Here is a 16,720-nt window from a genome sequence, read left to right as displayed (position 1 = left end):
CACATGCCTAGCTAGGAGGAGTTGTAGAGTCGATGGTAGGACCCAACATGACTTCAAGAAAACGCCCTATAGGAAGTACCCACAAAGTTGTACATTGCACCCTGGAGGCTACACCACTAGCGTTCTAACTCCAACCACGTCTAGAGGACTCCACGAGCAACCTAGGAAGTGCCGCCTTAGAGGTCGATATCACTATGAAGGAGCGGATGCCGCCCAATGTTTGAGTGCCACTTGCACCACTAAAGGAGTAGACAACCTAGTACTCACTTGTCTCAGCATACACGCTTAGCCCATTCGGCAATAGCAAAGGTAGAGGAGGGGAGTGTTGACGATGCTGAAAGGACACGGATGTCGCCTAGAGGGGGGGTGAATAGGCGATTTAAAACTTTTACGAGATGGGCTTAACAAATGCGGAATAAAACTAGCGTTTACTTTGACAAGCCCAAAGCCTATATACTATTGTTCACCTATGTGCACCAACAACTTATTCTAAGCAAAACAAGCAACTATGTGATAGCAAGATATATAACTTCAAGCACGATGGCTATCACAAGGTAAAGTGCATAAGTAAAGAGCTCGGGTATAGAGATAACCGAGGCACGCGGGAGACGATGATTTATCCCGGAGTTCATACTCTTGCGAGTGCTAATCTCCGGTGGAGAGGTGCGGTTGCTTAGTGCTCCCGAACGCCACAAGAGGCTCACCTTGAGGTGTGGTTGCTCGATGCACACCAACGCCACAAAGGCCTCACCCCAAGATGCGGTACTCACACCACACACCGAACGCCACGAAGGCGCCTCACCTAAATCTCCGGTGACCCTCGCCACAAAGGCCTAGGTCACGGTTCCACTAAGGGATTTCCTTCGAGGCGGAAACCGGGCCTTACACAAAGATTGGGGCACACATCCACAACTTAATTGGAGGCTCCCAACAAATCGCCACAAAGGCGTAGAATCCGTCTAGGGTTCCAAGAACCCAAGAGTAACAACCTTCTTGCTTTCACCACCACGAATCACCGTGGAGAACTCAAACCGATGCACCAAATGCAATGGCAAGAACACCACAAAGATGCTCAAGTCCTTCTCTCTCAAAATCCAACAAAGCTACAAAAGCTATTGGGGGAATAAGAGAGGAAGAACAAAGGAATTCACAAAGAACACCAAGATCAAGATCTAGAGAGTTCCACTCACGAAGAGATGGATTTGATTGGTAGAAGTGTAGATCTAGATCTCCTCTCTCTTTTCCCTCAAATGGGGGCAAGAATCATGGAGGGATTGAGAGATAGTGCAAGCTTCTCTAGTTCAACAATGGAGGAGAGAGAGAGAGTGAGAGAGAAGCACTAGCCAAGGAGGAAGAAGGGGGTATTTATACTCCCCCCCCCCCCCGAAAAAACGAGCCGTTGCAGGATATTGTGTAACACCGGAAGTTCCGGCCAGGAGGGCCGGAAGTTCCGGCTGGCACCGGAAGTACCGGCCATGTTGGCCGGAACTTCCGCCAGGAAGATTCCGCGCAGACGACCTGGTCAGAAAGAGATAGGGCGGAATTAGGGCGGAACTTCCGGCGACCGGAAGTTCCGGCCAAGTTCCGGAATTCCAGAAAAACCATACTGGACATACTGAGCCACATTTCGCCGACTTTCGGAACTTGTCCGGAAGTTGGGCGGAAGTTCCGCTGACCGGAACTTCCGGCCAGCTTCACCGGAACTTCCGGCCAGAGAATAAAACCTGCAATAAGAAAGGCGCTGTGGGTGCTGACGAAAGGAGCATCTGGGCGGAACTTCTGGCTGTAGAGGCCGGAACTTCCGCCAGGAGTAAAAGACACACCGATAAAACCTCCAACCTCGAAAATGCAATAATTTGAGTTAGGAAACTCGGATTTAGGTGAAACCAATTTTGTTGGAAAGGGAACGACAAAAACTACCCAACAAAAAGTGGAAATATGGAAATTAGTGGGGGGTGATTTTCTACTATTTTTAGAGGTGCAATACCTCAACATGAGAAACCGAGAAAATCACCAAACTCGAAAACACAACAAGTGATCTATGCAAAAACCGTTTTCGATGAACTAGAGCTTGTCATGAGAATAACCACAAGCTCTAAAACATAACATGGGTAAGATCCAAATAACAACCAAGAAAGATGATGCAAGGGTGCAAAGGTTTGAGCTCTCTCCGAACGATACGATCGAGTTACTCACTCGAGAGCCCTCTTGATAGTACGGCAACTAAACTATAAACCGGTCTCCAACTACACTATGAGACCGGTGAGAAAGAAACCCTATCAAGAGAAAACCTTATACTTGCGCATTGCACTTGAGCTCGATGACGACGATCTTGACCTCAACAAGATGGAACGACTTTCTTGCTTGTGCTTGCTTGACGAAGTCTTGTGGATTGCCCCCCCATAATCCACCATGGGAGAACTTCTTCTTTGGCGCATCTTCACATATCCATGATCACCATATGGATGGCAAGACTCAAGCAAAGGATCTCTTCGAGATGGCTCATCTTGAACTTACACTGCATTTCTCCATGGCAAGCTTCAAGCTTATGAACTCTTCGAGTTGGATCATCTTGAACTTGCACTTCATTCTTCATCATGTTGATGTCTTGAAGTTAACTTTGAGGGCTCACTTCATCTTTATCTTCAAGACATACTTGATACTTGATATCCTTCATCAATTTCTTCTTAGTGCAACCTTGAAGCCAACATATGGTTCAAGAATTGCCTATGGACAACTCCTACAAATATAACTCAGTGCAAACATTAGTACATAGGGATTGTCATTAGTTACCAAAACCACACATGGGGGTCCATGCACTTTAAGATGCGCCAACTTTGGGATCGGCTTGTGTTGTCTTGGAGACGATGCGGTGAACAAAACCTAGTTTTTACCTCACCTTTCTTCACTATCCCTAGCTAGGCTTTCGTACCGTCTTAGGCAGAGGAAGGGAGTTTTGACTATGCCTCAACTTTGGGATCCGGTTGTTTTGCACAGTTTTACCTCACCATCACACGAAGTCAATTTTTTATGAAATTTGGTAGGTTCAAACTCCTACCATTCCCTAGATGTATGAATATTTTTACCTTTTTGAAAACCATGAATGCAAATTCACCGTAAAAATCTGGTCTAGGGTCATTTGAATTTATATATACTCCCCTTTTTTCACTAAAATAAGGACGGTGCGGTTTTTCCAGAGTGATGCAAAAAAAATTACGAAGTTTATAAAAAAAAATTGAACAACTAATACTATATATATCTCATACAAAAATGTGTTTCATGCTAGAGTTTTTTAGATAAAGGGCCTTTTATTACTTATAATGTTCAAGTATTACACACGTCCTCTGCATAACTAAGATGTACATAGCCGTTTCAATCCACGAAATACAATAAAAGAAAATAACTTAAGGCTCTCGATAAGAAATCATGGCCAAACTATGAGAGCTCATATGAAGATGGAAGACCAATCCAAAGATTATGCTGCCATCCATGTAGTGTAAAAGTATACCTCGCATCATCCTCCAACCGTGTAAACACCTCCATAAAAAGGTCGCTATACTCCACACGCTATAGAGACGACTACATAAGAGAAACAATTTTTTGCTAAAAACCTTGTCATTTCTACATAGCCAAAGCGACCAAATAATGACAATTGCCACCACCCTAATAAATAGCTTAAACATAGGATCCACACCATTAATCCAATTGCCGAATATATTCGCAACGCTTCATGATGGGTACAAGGTAGGACCTATGTGGATGGATGAGCATATAGATCTAGCAAATTTACGCGGAAGAATAAGTTTTTTTCTAGTCATGTCCTGATGACAAAAGACACACGTTTTATTTCCATGCCAATTGCGTTTTGCAAGGTTATCTTTGGTAACAATTACCTCTTGACGAAGATACCACGCCAACATTTTTTTTAAGTGGGATCTTCATCTTCCAAATTTTCCTATTATTATCAACTGGTATATCAGGTTGGATTAAAGCTTTGTACATAGAATCCACCGAGAATTTGCCACTCTCATTGAGATTCCATCGAAATTCATCAGATCCTTGCTATAAATGGACCGAATCCAGACACTGTAACAAAGCATTCCAAGATTCTTGTCTAGGACCAATGAGACTTCTTCTGAACGACAAATTTGGTGGTAAAGTTTCCATCACCTTAGCGAGTGTATCGCTTTTGTGGTGCATAATATTTTACAATGCCGGATATAGTTCTCGGACTATAGCTTTGCCTAGCCATTTATCCTCTCAGAACCTAATTTTTGATCCATCCCTCCTGGAGAAAGACCCATATACTAAGAAGAACTTCTTTGTCACCATAAAACTAGACCAAAAGTGTGAGGCACCAGGTTTCCAAACAAGCTGAGACAACGTACGTGAGCCAATGTACTTTCTCCTAAGGAGGGTTTGCCAAGTCCCTTCCTTAGAAAGAAGTTTAAAATCCATTTACCAAGGAGGGCCCTATTCTTTACCTCAAGGTCTTGAAGTCCTCCTTGGTCTTTGGGGAGGCAAACCACACTTCCCTTAGCCAATCGATTTCATTTTCTCACTATCACCTTGCCAAAATAATCTTGATCGGAAGCAAACCAATCGCTTTAAGACTCCTTTCGGAAGTTGGAAGAATGAAATCATATACAGTACCATATGACTTACTACTGAATTAATGAGAACCAATATTCCTCCCAAGGATACTAATTTTCCTTTCTAGCTAAATAATATAATTTGTAGTCGCTCCTCCATAAGTTGCCATTCAGCGTTTGTAAACCTCCATAATGAATCGGAATACCAAAATAATTAATAGAAAATTGGCCTGGCATGCAACCAAATAATTCAGCATACAGCGCAGCATCGTCTTGAGCCTCGCCAAAGCAAAATAACTCACTCTTATGGAAGTTAATCTTTAGAACCGATAATTGCTCGAACACTGACATAATTAACTTCAGGTTTTTTGCCTTTTCGATGTCATAAAGAGAATTGTGTCATCGGCATATTGAAGGATGGATAAACCTCCATCTACCAGGTGAGGAACCACACCTTTAATTTGACCATCAAACTTTACACGTTCAAATCATGCATGACGGCGAGCATATCAGCCACTATATTAAATAACATTGGCGATAATGAGTCACCTTGCCTAAGCCCCTTCTTGGTTTGAAAGTATTTGCCAATGTCATCATTGAGTTTAATATCAACATTTCCTCCCGAAACGAAGCTATGGATTAAAGCACGCCACTCATAAAAAAATCTTTTAAATATGAGAGTCTGCTGAAGGAATGACCACTTAACCATACAATAGGCTTTCTCAAAATTAATTTTTAAAATCACCCCATTAAACTTTTTCCGATGTAGTTCATGAACTGTTTCATGAAGGATAACCACCTCATCAAGGATGTTACGTCCTTGCATTAAAGCAGTCTGAGAAGGACAACCACATGGTCCGCCACAGAGTTCAACCTTATCGTAGCGACTTTGGTAAAAAAAATAAAACTAACATTAAAAAGACAGATAGACCAATATTGTTGGATCCTTACCGCTTCACTAATCTAAGTAGTAAAATTATTTCACCCAAATTCAAGCGGAACAATTCTAGTTGTCCGATATGGAGGAAGATGAATAAATCTAGAAGGTTCGACTTGATGACATCCCAGAAATTCTAAAAGAACTCTGCAGGGAAGCCATTAGGATTAGGGGCATTGTTGTGTTCCATTTGGAAAACAACTATTCTTACTTCTCCCTCAATATAAGGTGCAGTAGGTAAGCTATTATTTCCTCGTCTAAAACTTTGGGGATATCGCCTGTTCGAGACTCCTCCAAAGAGAAGTTACCTTCCTTGGTTCCGCCAGACAAACCTTTATAGTAATTAGTGATATACGACTTTAGTTGCCCATGGCCTCCAATCGTGTCCTCATCCTGAACTAGAGAAGAATAAGTTTCTTCATATGTCTGCAATTAGCAATATTATGGAGGTATCCTGTATTCGAATCTCCTTAAAGAATGAATTGCTTTAGACCGTTCATACCATTTGAGCTCTTCCTCCGCAAAAGTGTTGCTACCCGCGAATTTGATTGGCTTTTTAGTTCAATTTCTTGCTTGGATAGCGGACATACTTCTCCTATAGCCTCGAGGTCATCTATAATAGATGAAAGTTGTTGCTTCTCTTTTCTAAGTAACCCGATTGTGTGATGAGACCAACCAACAAGGTGTTTGTGTGTAGCACGTATTTTATTATTCAACCTTTGTATTGGAGTATCACCAGCAACATGTCTTTCCCAAACCTTTTTTACCATCTCATGGAAACCTTCTCGATATAACCATTCAAGTTCGAACTTTAAATGGTGAATACTCAGTGTTCCAGGTAATCCGGTGGTCATCAAGATGGAAGCATGGTCAGACAAACCTTCAATACGTTCTATAGACCGTACCGACACCATAGGGAATTTGGATTCCCAATCAGTACCCATCAGTACGCGATCAAGCTTTTCGTATGTAGGTCTAGGAAGGCTGTTTGCCCAAGTAAACTTCCTGCCGACCATTGAAACCTTTCTTAAATTAAAGCTATCAATGACTGCATTGAAAAAAAAGGCCAATGTTTGTCAAAACCTACCTCTGCTCTTTTCAAATGGAAACCAAAGCATATTGAAATCCCCCAATGAGAATAGAGTAAGGGTTATCTTTTGCTAGGTTAACCATCTCACGAAGAAAAGCGACATTGGAATCCAATATGAAGCTCTACGCCATTTTCTGGTTCATAATTCAGATATGACTGGGCACTGTCCCAGGGGTTTAAAGTGAAGTTCGAATTTGAATATTATTGCAAATCCTTGAAACAGGGAGGCCCTAAGATCTTGCCTAAACGTACTGATCACTTCTTGTTTGGGCGTCAGAGAAAATAGAACCTGAGAAAGTACTCCATGTGTTAGTATCATGGATAAAATTCGTAGCACATACATGTTCCTCCCACTATGTTGCTGAGTAGGAAAGCAAATACGCACCACTTTGGGTAGAAAATTCAAGATTATGAGCGACCATGATGTCAGGGATTGTCTTGGTTCTCCAGTGTCGACTGACAAAATTGTAGATTATGTGGACAGCTTAGTTGTGTGCTTCAAGGATGGAGTTGCTATGGAAGCATGGGTGGAATCTGTGCTCGTGTATGGATGATACTAATTTTAGCAGACTGCTACTGAAAGCAAGAGAGATAATTTACAGGGAAGTAGAGGAAAATAAGCTGCTAATTACTTGGTCGTGAGTGGCAGACATTGGTACCTGCCGTCTCCGATATGTAGGCCACAAATAGGCTGCCTAACTGCGTTTGATGCGTGATGTGATGCCGTATGTGGCGCTTCAATGGTTATATCGTGTGCAACTGTAATTCATCCATCTTTTGTTACTTCCTGGATATCTGCTTAGTCTGTTAATTCCACCTAGTACATCACCACTAATTAATTGCTCTCAAATCACCAGCAACATCAGCACTGTTAGGAAAATATAGTTGTTGTATTACCAGGGGCCAAAGGCCACAATATATAGTACATGTACAGGTGGAAATATGCAGGAAGCCCCCTAACATATGGGGAAACTACAATATACAAATATATACATCTAACACCCCCCCTCAAACTCATGGTGGATCCACAACACTGAGTTTGGAGAGTAAGAAATCATGCTGCGCTCGAGTCTGTGCCTTCGTAAAGAAATCCGCCAACTGCAAATCTGAAGGCACATAATGAACCGCAACAACATCATCCTGCACCTGAGCACGTGTGTAAAAAGCATCAACACCAATATGCTTGGTCAGCTCATGCTTGACCGGATCACGTGCAATATTGATAGCACCTGTACTGTCAGACAAAAGTGGAGTGGGTGTCGTAACAGAGACCCCAAAATCTGCAAGCAACCACCGTAACCAAGTCACCTCAGCAACCAACAAAGCCATAGCCCGCAACTCAGCCTCAACACTCGAACGGGAAACTGCGACCTGTTTCTTCGTCTTCCAAGCAACAAGCGAACCACCAAGAAACACACAATAAGCAGAAAGTGAACGACGATCCGTAGGATCACTCGCCCACGTAGCATCCGAATAGCACTGGAGCTGGAGAGAGCTGGAACGGGGAAAGAAAAGGCGACGAGTGATCGTGCCACGAAGGTAACGGAGAACACGGAGAAGATGACTATAGTGAACAGTGGTAGGAGCTGAGACAAACTGACTCAGAATATGAACAGGATAAGAAATATCAGGACGAGTGACAGCAAGATAAACAAGACTCCCAACAAGATGGCGATAACGGGTGGGATCAGGAAGAGGATCACCATCGGTAGGACGAAGCTTAACATTAAGCTCCATAGGAGTATCGACTGTGCGCTCATCCCCAAGAGCAGCACGAGCAAGAAGATCCTGAATGTACTTTTCTTGAGAGATAGAAAAACCATCAGAAGTGGAGGAAACCTCAATGCCAAGAAAATAGCGAAGAGGACCAAGATCAGTCATAAGAAACTGATCACGAAGACGAGCCTTGACGAAGGCAATATACTCGGGATCATCACCAGTAATGATCATATCATCAACATAAAGAAGAAGAAGAGTACGTCCACGAGGAGAAGTGTGAACGAAAAGTGCTGGATCATGAAGACTAGGAGAGAAACCAGCAGCAGTCACCACAGAGGCAAAGCGCTCAAACCATGCACGAGGGGCCTGTTTGAGACCATAGAGAGAACGGCGAAGACGACAAACCATCCCATCGGGAACGAGAATACCCGGGAGGAGGCTGCATGTAAACCTCCTCACTCAACTCGCCATTAAGAAAAGCATTCTGAACATCAAGCTGGGAGACTGACCAGCGGCGAACAGAAGCAACAGCAAGAAGGGTACGCACAATAGTCATATGAGCCACAGGGGCAAAAGTCTCATCATAGTCACGCCCGTGCTCCTGCTGAAAGCCACGAACCACAAGACGCGCTTTATAGCGCTCAAGAGATCCATCAGAGCGAGTCTTAATTTTATAGACCCACTTACACGTGATAGGACGAACACCGAAGGGGGAGAAACAAGATCCCAAGTGCCGGTGCGCTCAAGCGCAGCGATCTCCTCAGCCATGGCAAGCTGCCATTCGGGATGACGCTCGGCATCCCGATAAGAAGTCGGCTCGGAAACGACAGAGAGACCATACTGACTAGGAGAGTAACGAGCTGGAGCACGACGCTGACGCACAGGCCGTGAAGGGAGAAGCTCATCTGCAGAAGACAAGTCATCAGAAGAAGAGGAAGAAGGGACAGCATCGGAAGGAGCCGAAGCCGGAGAACGAGGAGTACTAGGTGGACTAGACGAACAAGAGGATGGCGCCGAGGGGGCGCATCAGAAGTAGGAGGGAGGGGGGAGGAACAGCGGGGGTGCATCCGGAAAAAGAAGAAAAGAGATATCATCCACCGGGTAAGTACCCGAGGTGGGGCGAGGATAGAAGGGGCGCGTCTCATCAAACGTGACGTCACGAGAGATGCGCATCCGACGACCAACGGGGTCCCAACAGCGATAGCCCTTATGCTCATCATCTGTATCCGAGAAAAACACACTCAACGGAGCGAGCGGTTAGTTTGGTGCGTTCACGAGGAGGCAGAAGGACATAGCAGACGCAACCAAATGAACGGAGAGTCGAGTAGTACGGAGAAACACCGGAGAGACGCTCGAGAGGAATGCCACCACGTAGAGCAGCGGAAGGCTGAATGTTAATGAGGTGGGCCGACGTAACAACGGCCTCAGCCCGGAAATGTGGCGGAAGAGAAGAGGCAATCATCATAGCACGGGTGGTCTCAAGAAGATGACGATGCTTACGCTCGGCGACGCCATTTTGAGCATGCGCGCCGGGACAAGAAAAGCGAGCGAGGGTGCCCTCCTCAGCAAGGACACCACGAAGGTGCTCGGGAGATATACTCACCAGCAGAATCAGCACGGAACACGCGAATGGGGGAGGAATACTGAGTGCGGACCATGGCCGCAAAACGCTGATAAATAGAGAGCACCTCACTGCGAGAGTGCATGAAAAACACCCAGGTGTACCGTGAAAAATCATCAATGAATAAGATATAGTATCGATGGCCCCCTTTCGAAGCGAAGGGAGCCGGACCCCAAACATCTGAATGGACTAAATCGAACGGTCGCTGAGAGACAGACACACTAGTAGGATAAGGAAGCTGAATCTGTTTGCCTAACCTACAGCCACCGACAGATGTAACGACCCATCTCTAGAGACAGACCCCAGAAGGCCACGATGAACCAAATACGATAGGCGAGAGTCACAAAGGTGACCAAGACGATGATGCCACTGCTGAAAAGAGCCGGTGACAGAGGCAACAACCGGAGGAGAACTAGCAGATGGAGTGACAGCGGAAGGAACACGAAGCCAGTCTAACTCCCAAAGCCCCGGAGACTTACGGCTACGAGGGCCAGCTCCAACCAGGGCCTGTGTGCGACGATCCTGAACCGCACAAGACTCAGCGTCAAGAATGACGCGACAACCAGAATCGTTGAGCTGGCTAGCAGAGAAAAGGTTCATCCGAAGGCGGGGAACATGAGAAACATCGGGGACGAGAGAAAGAGGAGTAGAAAGGGTGCCTCTACTAGAAACAGGAATAGAGGTACCATCAGCCGTGACAACACGGACGGGAGAAATAAGAGACCGAAGAGCAGACAGAATAGAAGACTCGGCGGCCGAATCCGGATACCACGGGGACGTACTCGACCGTGTAGAAGCCGGTGGTCGCGCGAGTGCCGAAGAGCCGATCCACGGAACCAGCGAGCGCCCGGCGAGGAAGAGTCCAGTAGTAGCGAGCAGACCACGAAGACCCCTGTCCCGATCGGAGAGTGCAAGCTGCAGAAGATCCCGAAGAGCCAGCCTGGCGACGATCCCGGAACTGCCGACGTAAACAGGGGATCCCGCGTCCAACAGGTGGAGGAAGTGTGGCCAACCTTGCCACAGTAGGTGCAATAAGGACGAGGGCGGAGACTCGGACCGCGAGGCTGCTGACGTAAACTGGAATCCTGTAACATCCCAGAAATTTAAAACAAAATAAACAAATTTCCCTAATTCCAAATTTTGGAACCAACAAAAACTTTTATTAAATTAAGATTGATACATAATAATCTGGCATAATTCTTGTGCTCTTGCCATGATTGCTTGTTACTAGTAATTGAAATAATCTTAAACCCTAAAACCTCACCCCTCTTCCCACCATACTAGTGAAAATAAAGAAAAAGGAAATTAAATAAGAAAAAGGCATATGTGCCTATGGCTACCATTATAAATATTTACCCTAGGCCTTTTCACTTTACTTAAAGGATTGGAAAAACTTTATAAACCTTATATAGTACCTCTTAAATCATTTCTAGGTTGAAATCAAAAAGAATAAAAAGAAAACTAAAAATGCCATAGAGACATATGAGAGTAAAATAGTAAATAAGGGAATTTAAGAAAATTAACCCTAGGACTTGTTGTGAATGGTTGGATCACCTCCATATATCATTTCAACATTCAACAAAACCAATTGGGTCAAACCAAGTCAAATTAAAAGTAAAATACCCCATATACATGAAAGCATATGTGACACATAGGCATTTCACCAAACATTGACCTACGTCCTTAAACCTTGACCAAATGGTGTGAAACCCTCTCTAAACCTATTATAACACTAAATGGACCCTAACCCATGTCCAAGTGAGGCAAGAACAACCCTAGTACAAGTTTATGAAAATTGGACACCTCACCTCTTATGTATTAAGGCCAAATGTGCAAATCTTTGAACAAGACCATTTGATTTAGTTTCAATGCTCTTAAAATGTTTCTAAACTCATAAGAACCACATTAGAGTCAACAAAAGTCAAATCAAATGGAGAGAAATCACCTAGTGAGAAAATCCCCAAATTTCACTCGCATACACTTAGCCAAATTTGCAAATCTTCAACCAAGGCCACCATTGCTTGATCTATTGTTTGTAAAACTCTTATATATGATAAATAAACACAATTGCATCAAAGAAACCAAAATCAAATCAAAACAAAACTCAAATTCAACATACATGTGATAATGGTCATTTTGTCACTTTATAAAATGTTCCCCACTTTACCCCTCTGCAATTCTCATTTCTTAAACCAAACTTGGTCAACTATGACCATGTCATCCAAGACCATGTCAAGGTCAACAACTTTCATGTTGACCATCTCTGCTAATGTTGACTAGGTTGACCAGAAAGACAGGGACAAGTGGAGACTTTGAATTAATGTGAAGATCATACCCAATTTGGAATCTCACAAACCTTGACCAAATTGACCACCACCACCATTCAATCACCTTTAATATATAAATAAACTCCACCAAAAATAATTCCAAAATTCCAACAAAATCTTCATGCGGCCATTGTGTCGAACACTTTGCATGCACAATTCTGAAAATGCACTACACCCTCTTATCCTCTGGTCCAAAGCCTAAACCCCTTCTCTCTTTGATCATTGATGCCCCTGTACCTCCCCTACATCAAGACCTGTACTGGTTTGGTCGATTAAAGTGAAGCCATGATCAAGAACCCCACCATGCCGGCCATGTTGGACACACCCATGCCCAAACCCTACCCTGTACCTCATCTCTTCCTCCAACCTTGTCAAACTAGCCTCTCTCACTTTACTGAGTAAGCTAGACAAGGTTCTGGGACAAGAGGAAGCCTCCACAGCTCGGGCCAGACGTGATCACCGCGTCCAGTGCACGCCAGAACGTGCACTGGCATGCCACGGTACCCGCCAGGGCTCTGCCTCGTCTGAAGCCTCTCGTCCTTCTCTCCCTCTCTCCTCTTGCACGCGCGCCCTACATCGCACCCGAACCCTGCTAGACAACCACATAGACTCGCGGGAACCCTCTAGCCATCGCAATGATCCGAGCTCTGCCGCGCCGGTACTGCCAGCACTCGAACGTCGCCAGCCTGCCATCGTCCTCCCCTCACTGCCCCTTCACGCGCGTCGTACTCCCCATGACCCCAGCAACCTAGCGCAACCCCTAGCTTGCCCCTTCGCCGCTCCAGACGCCGGCGCCATGGACGACCTCCCACGGGCACCCGCAGCACCTCAACCCACTATAAAAGGAGAGCTCCCGCGCTCAAATCCTTCACACCAACACGTTGCTCTCATCCCTCTGATCATCCTCAACACCTTCCCCTCCTCAATTAGCCTGCCTCTCGCCGGAATTTGGCCGGAGTCCGCCGCCACCGTAGCTCAGCACCGTCGACGATTGGCGCCTCCCCAAGCTCCGTCACTGCGCCAGGCGTCTATTCGCCCTCGCCAACGACGCCTCGACCACCGCCCTCGACCGCCGGCGACCTCCTGCGCTCTCCGACCCCCTACCTCGCCGGCGCAGCGAGCTCCTCTCCCCCGACATTGACGACGAAGCTCCACCGTCCGATCTCCATCTGATCCATCGGCTCACGGTCACAGGTACCGTTTCGGGTTAAAGGAGAGACTGATGCGTGGGACCTCTTGTCAGCTGGCCCGCGGCATGGTCCGTGTTAGTTGGGCCGGCCCAGTTCATTTATCTTGGTTAGCCCGTGTCATTTTCCCGCGCGGCCCACAGCATTCAAATTCGATTTAATCTATTAGTTCAAATTCAGTACTGGTGCCAACATCAAAATTAAATAGTTTAAAATCTACTACACCAAACTTAACAAATTTTATATAGTTAGAAAGCCCATGAAATTATCTAAACAATGTCACTGGCCCCATGCCCAAATTCGAAATAAAATTTAAAAGATAAAAATAACAAGGCAGGGACTTTTCTGACTTCAAATAAATATTAGAAATTATCTAGAAATGATTTTAAGTTGATTCCAACTCTAATAAATCACAGTTGACATAATATAATTGTTTATGCAAAAATATAGCATGGTTGTTTTGCATGATCATGGATTAGAATTAAATAAGGGCTATGGAGCCATTTCTAGATCATTTTAATACATACACGTAGAATTCTTTAAATAGTATGAGGGCTTTTCTCTCATTTAAATTGTGATATTAAGCAATTCAAAATAGAGGTACTGACCCTGGTCAAGAAAGTCTCATGCTTAGTTACTTAGAGATTTTAGATCATTTTAATGATAGTTTAACTTATATGAGGTATAGCCTCTCATTTAAATCATTAATCCAAAATGTTCAATGAGAATTAATGACACATATATTATTAACCCATAGATTCCTATTTGAAAATATTTAATCATTCTCATAAGTAGTATTTAAATATTTCAAACCTATCTATTAAATCTAATAATAGACTTTGGTCTCATTTAAATCTTACCTCAACCAAATTAATATGAAGTAGATCCCATGGTCAATTAAAATTCCCTTTTAATTAATTAATAATATTAAAACATTAAAAGGTGTTACTAAAATAGTATGAGGTGCTCACCTCATTTTAAATTATCTTTCTCAAATAATAGGAAGTAATGTTTTGACCTTTACTTTCCTAAGCTCATACTTGCTCCCTTACAAATCTTAAATCTAAATAATAGTTAAATTAATTAAATCACCTGAGATGATGAATCTCATTTAACTCACTTTCTCAAAATACTAAGTGTGAAGTGTTGACCTTGGTCAACATGGGATCATCCCTGATTATTTGAGAATATTAAAACACCTCAATAATAGTCCTTTAAATAAATCACCACTATGTGTTAAATCAGATGAGAGATATCCCTCTCATTTAAACCTTGTTCAAAGAAAGTCAACCTGAGGTAGTAATCATAGTCTAAGTAACCCCATAGTAAATTATTTGATGGCATTAAAACCTTACCATGTTAGTATTAAAATGCATGAGGTATGGAACCTCATTTAAATCATTTTCTCAAATGATAAGTATGAAGAGGTTGACTTTAGTCAACCTAGGTCATATATTATTCATAAGAGAAATTAAATCTTAAGAAGATTCAATGAGAGGAAATTATTTTCTCACAAACTAAAGAGAAACCCTAACCCCATTTATCAATAAGAGGAAATTATTTTCCTAAGGAAACCCTAGCATAATCTTGTAATAAATATTAAGTAGTGATGCTAGACCATTGTGTGAGCCACTAAGGCTAATTAAAAGTACTTAAGTATTGTTTGGTGATTGTATCCTCGTATTCGTTTATAGACACTAGTACCGGAGATTATCAAGAGGAGGAGGTATTCTACCAAGAGGAAGAAGAAGAACACTTTGATCACTTCACCAATCAAGGCAAGCTAACATTCTTGCAAGCTAGTCTACTGCAAGCTGATATTAATATTACCCCTACAAGCAAGATAATACTCTTGCAAGCTATTACCCATGCAAGCTAATCCTTGCTAAAACCCAAATGCTTAGCTCTACAAGAGCAAAGGCACCATCAACCTTTACTACTATGTATTACCTATCCTATGTTTTAATTAATTTTACTTTGGCTTATTTATTTCAAAGTACTTTTTGATTTATGATTCAATTGGTCTAGAGTAGAACAATACTTGATTTAGATTGGCACCCCTCAAAGCTAGATAGCACCCCTCATATAGTTGCTATTGCTAATCAATTAAAATTGGACTACTCTAGATGGGAACATGTGACTTTGAAATGAAGTTGAAACCTTGGAATGATGGTTCATTCCATTGAATGACTTTGAAGGTGAATATGACCACGAGAAGATGGTGATTTTTGATATAAAACTGATGGTTGGGTTCGGATGCGATACCATTCCAATTTTGAAAGTACCCCCACAATACCCAAAATGGGTACGGGCTTAACTAGAAATTTATGTGCTTTAGTATGGGTTCCCTCTAAACAAGCGTCATAGGGGTTATGCCAAGGGCTGCCTCCGAAGCAATATGAGATATTGCGAAATGACGTGATTGAGGTGAATTGTCCGGCCCAAGCCCTGTGCAGTTCCCGGGTTAACAGGTTGGTTTTCACCGGGAGGCCAAGCTCATGGGGAGAGGTGCCTGTACTAGAGTATGTAAGTGAAAGGTTATGGTTGGTAGTCCGCATACGGAGTATGATAAATCAGGGCCAGCTAACCCTGACGGATTATTGCAAATATTGTGGCACAAGTGTACGACCTCTGCAGAGTGTAGAACTATTCGAATAGCCGTGTCCACGGTTACGGACGATTGGAAAGGCCATACTGTTCCGTCATCAGACCATTTTCAAAAATGTGACATGTGACTGGTGACTTGAAGTTGACCGGTGAATGGTGACTTTGAGTTGGACCACAACAGAGTTGTGGAAATAACACTAAGGTTCCCACCTGAGTTAGTCTAGTGATTCAAGCATCTTTACTAAATGTTTATGAAATAAACTTGGCTTTATGCAAATAAACCCAGAGCTTAGTATCCCCTTACCACCATTAATAGTGCTTTCACTAGTATTAGTTTGCGAGTACTTTAAAAGTACTCATGGCTTTGTCCCTGGCTATTCAAATGGCCAGATTATGAAGGTGAACAGTTGTACGAGGAAGATGGACAGCATAACGTCTACGACAACTAGGACCGCTCCTGACGTCAAAAGTTGCCTGTGGAACAGATGGACCACGACCGTTACTTCGCTTCCGCTATGTGTTTGTAATAGGATCTCTAGATCCACTATGTTGTATTAAGACTGGATCATGTGATCCTTTGTTGTAAGACAATTATGTGTTGTAATAAATGATGTGTTGTGATATCAAGCTATTATGTCTC

The sequence above is a fragment of the Lolium rigidum genome, chromosome 5 (genome assembly GCF_022539505.1).
Source record: "Lolium rigidum isolate FL_2022 chromosome 5, APGP_CSIRO_Lrig_0.1, whole genome shotgun sequence".
Taxonomy (NCBI): domain Eukaryota; kingdom Viridiplantae; phylum Streptophyta; class Magnoliopsida; order Poales; family Poaceae; genus Lolium; species Lolium rigidum.
The sequence above is the reverse complement of the archived record's forward strand: the minus strand, read 5'-3'. Positions refer to the sequence as shown.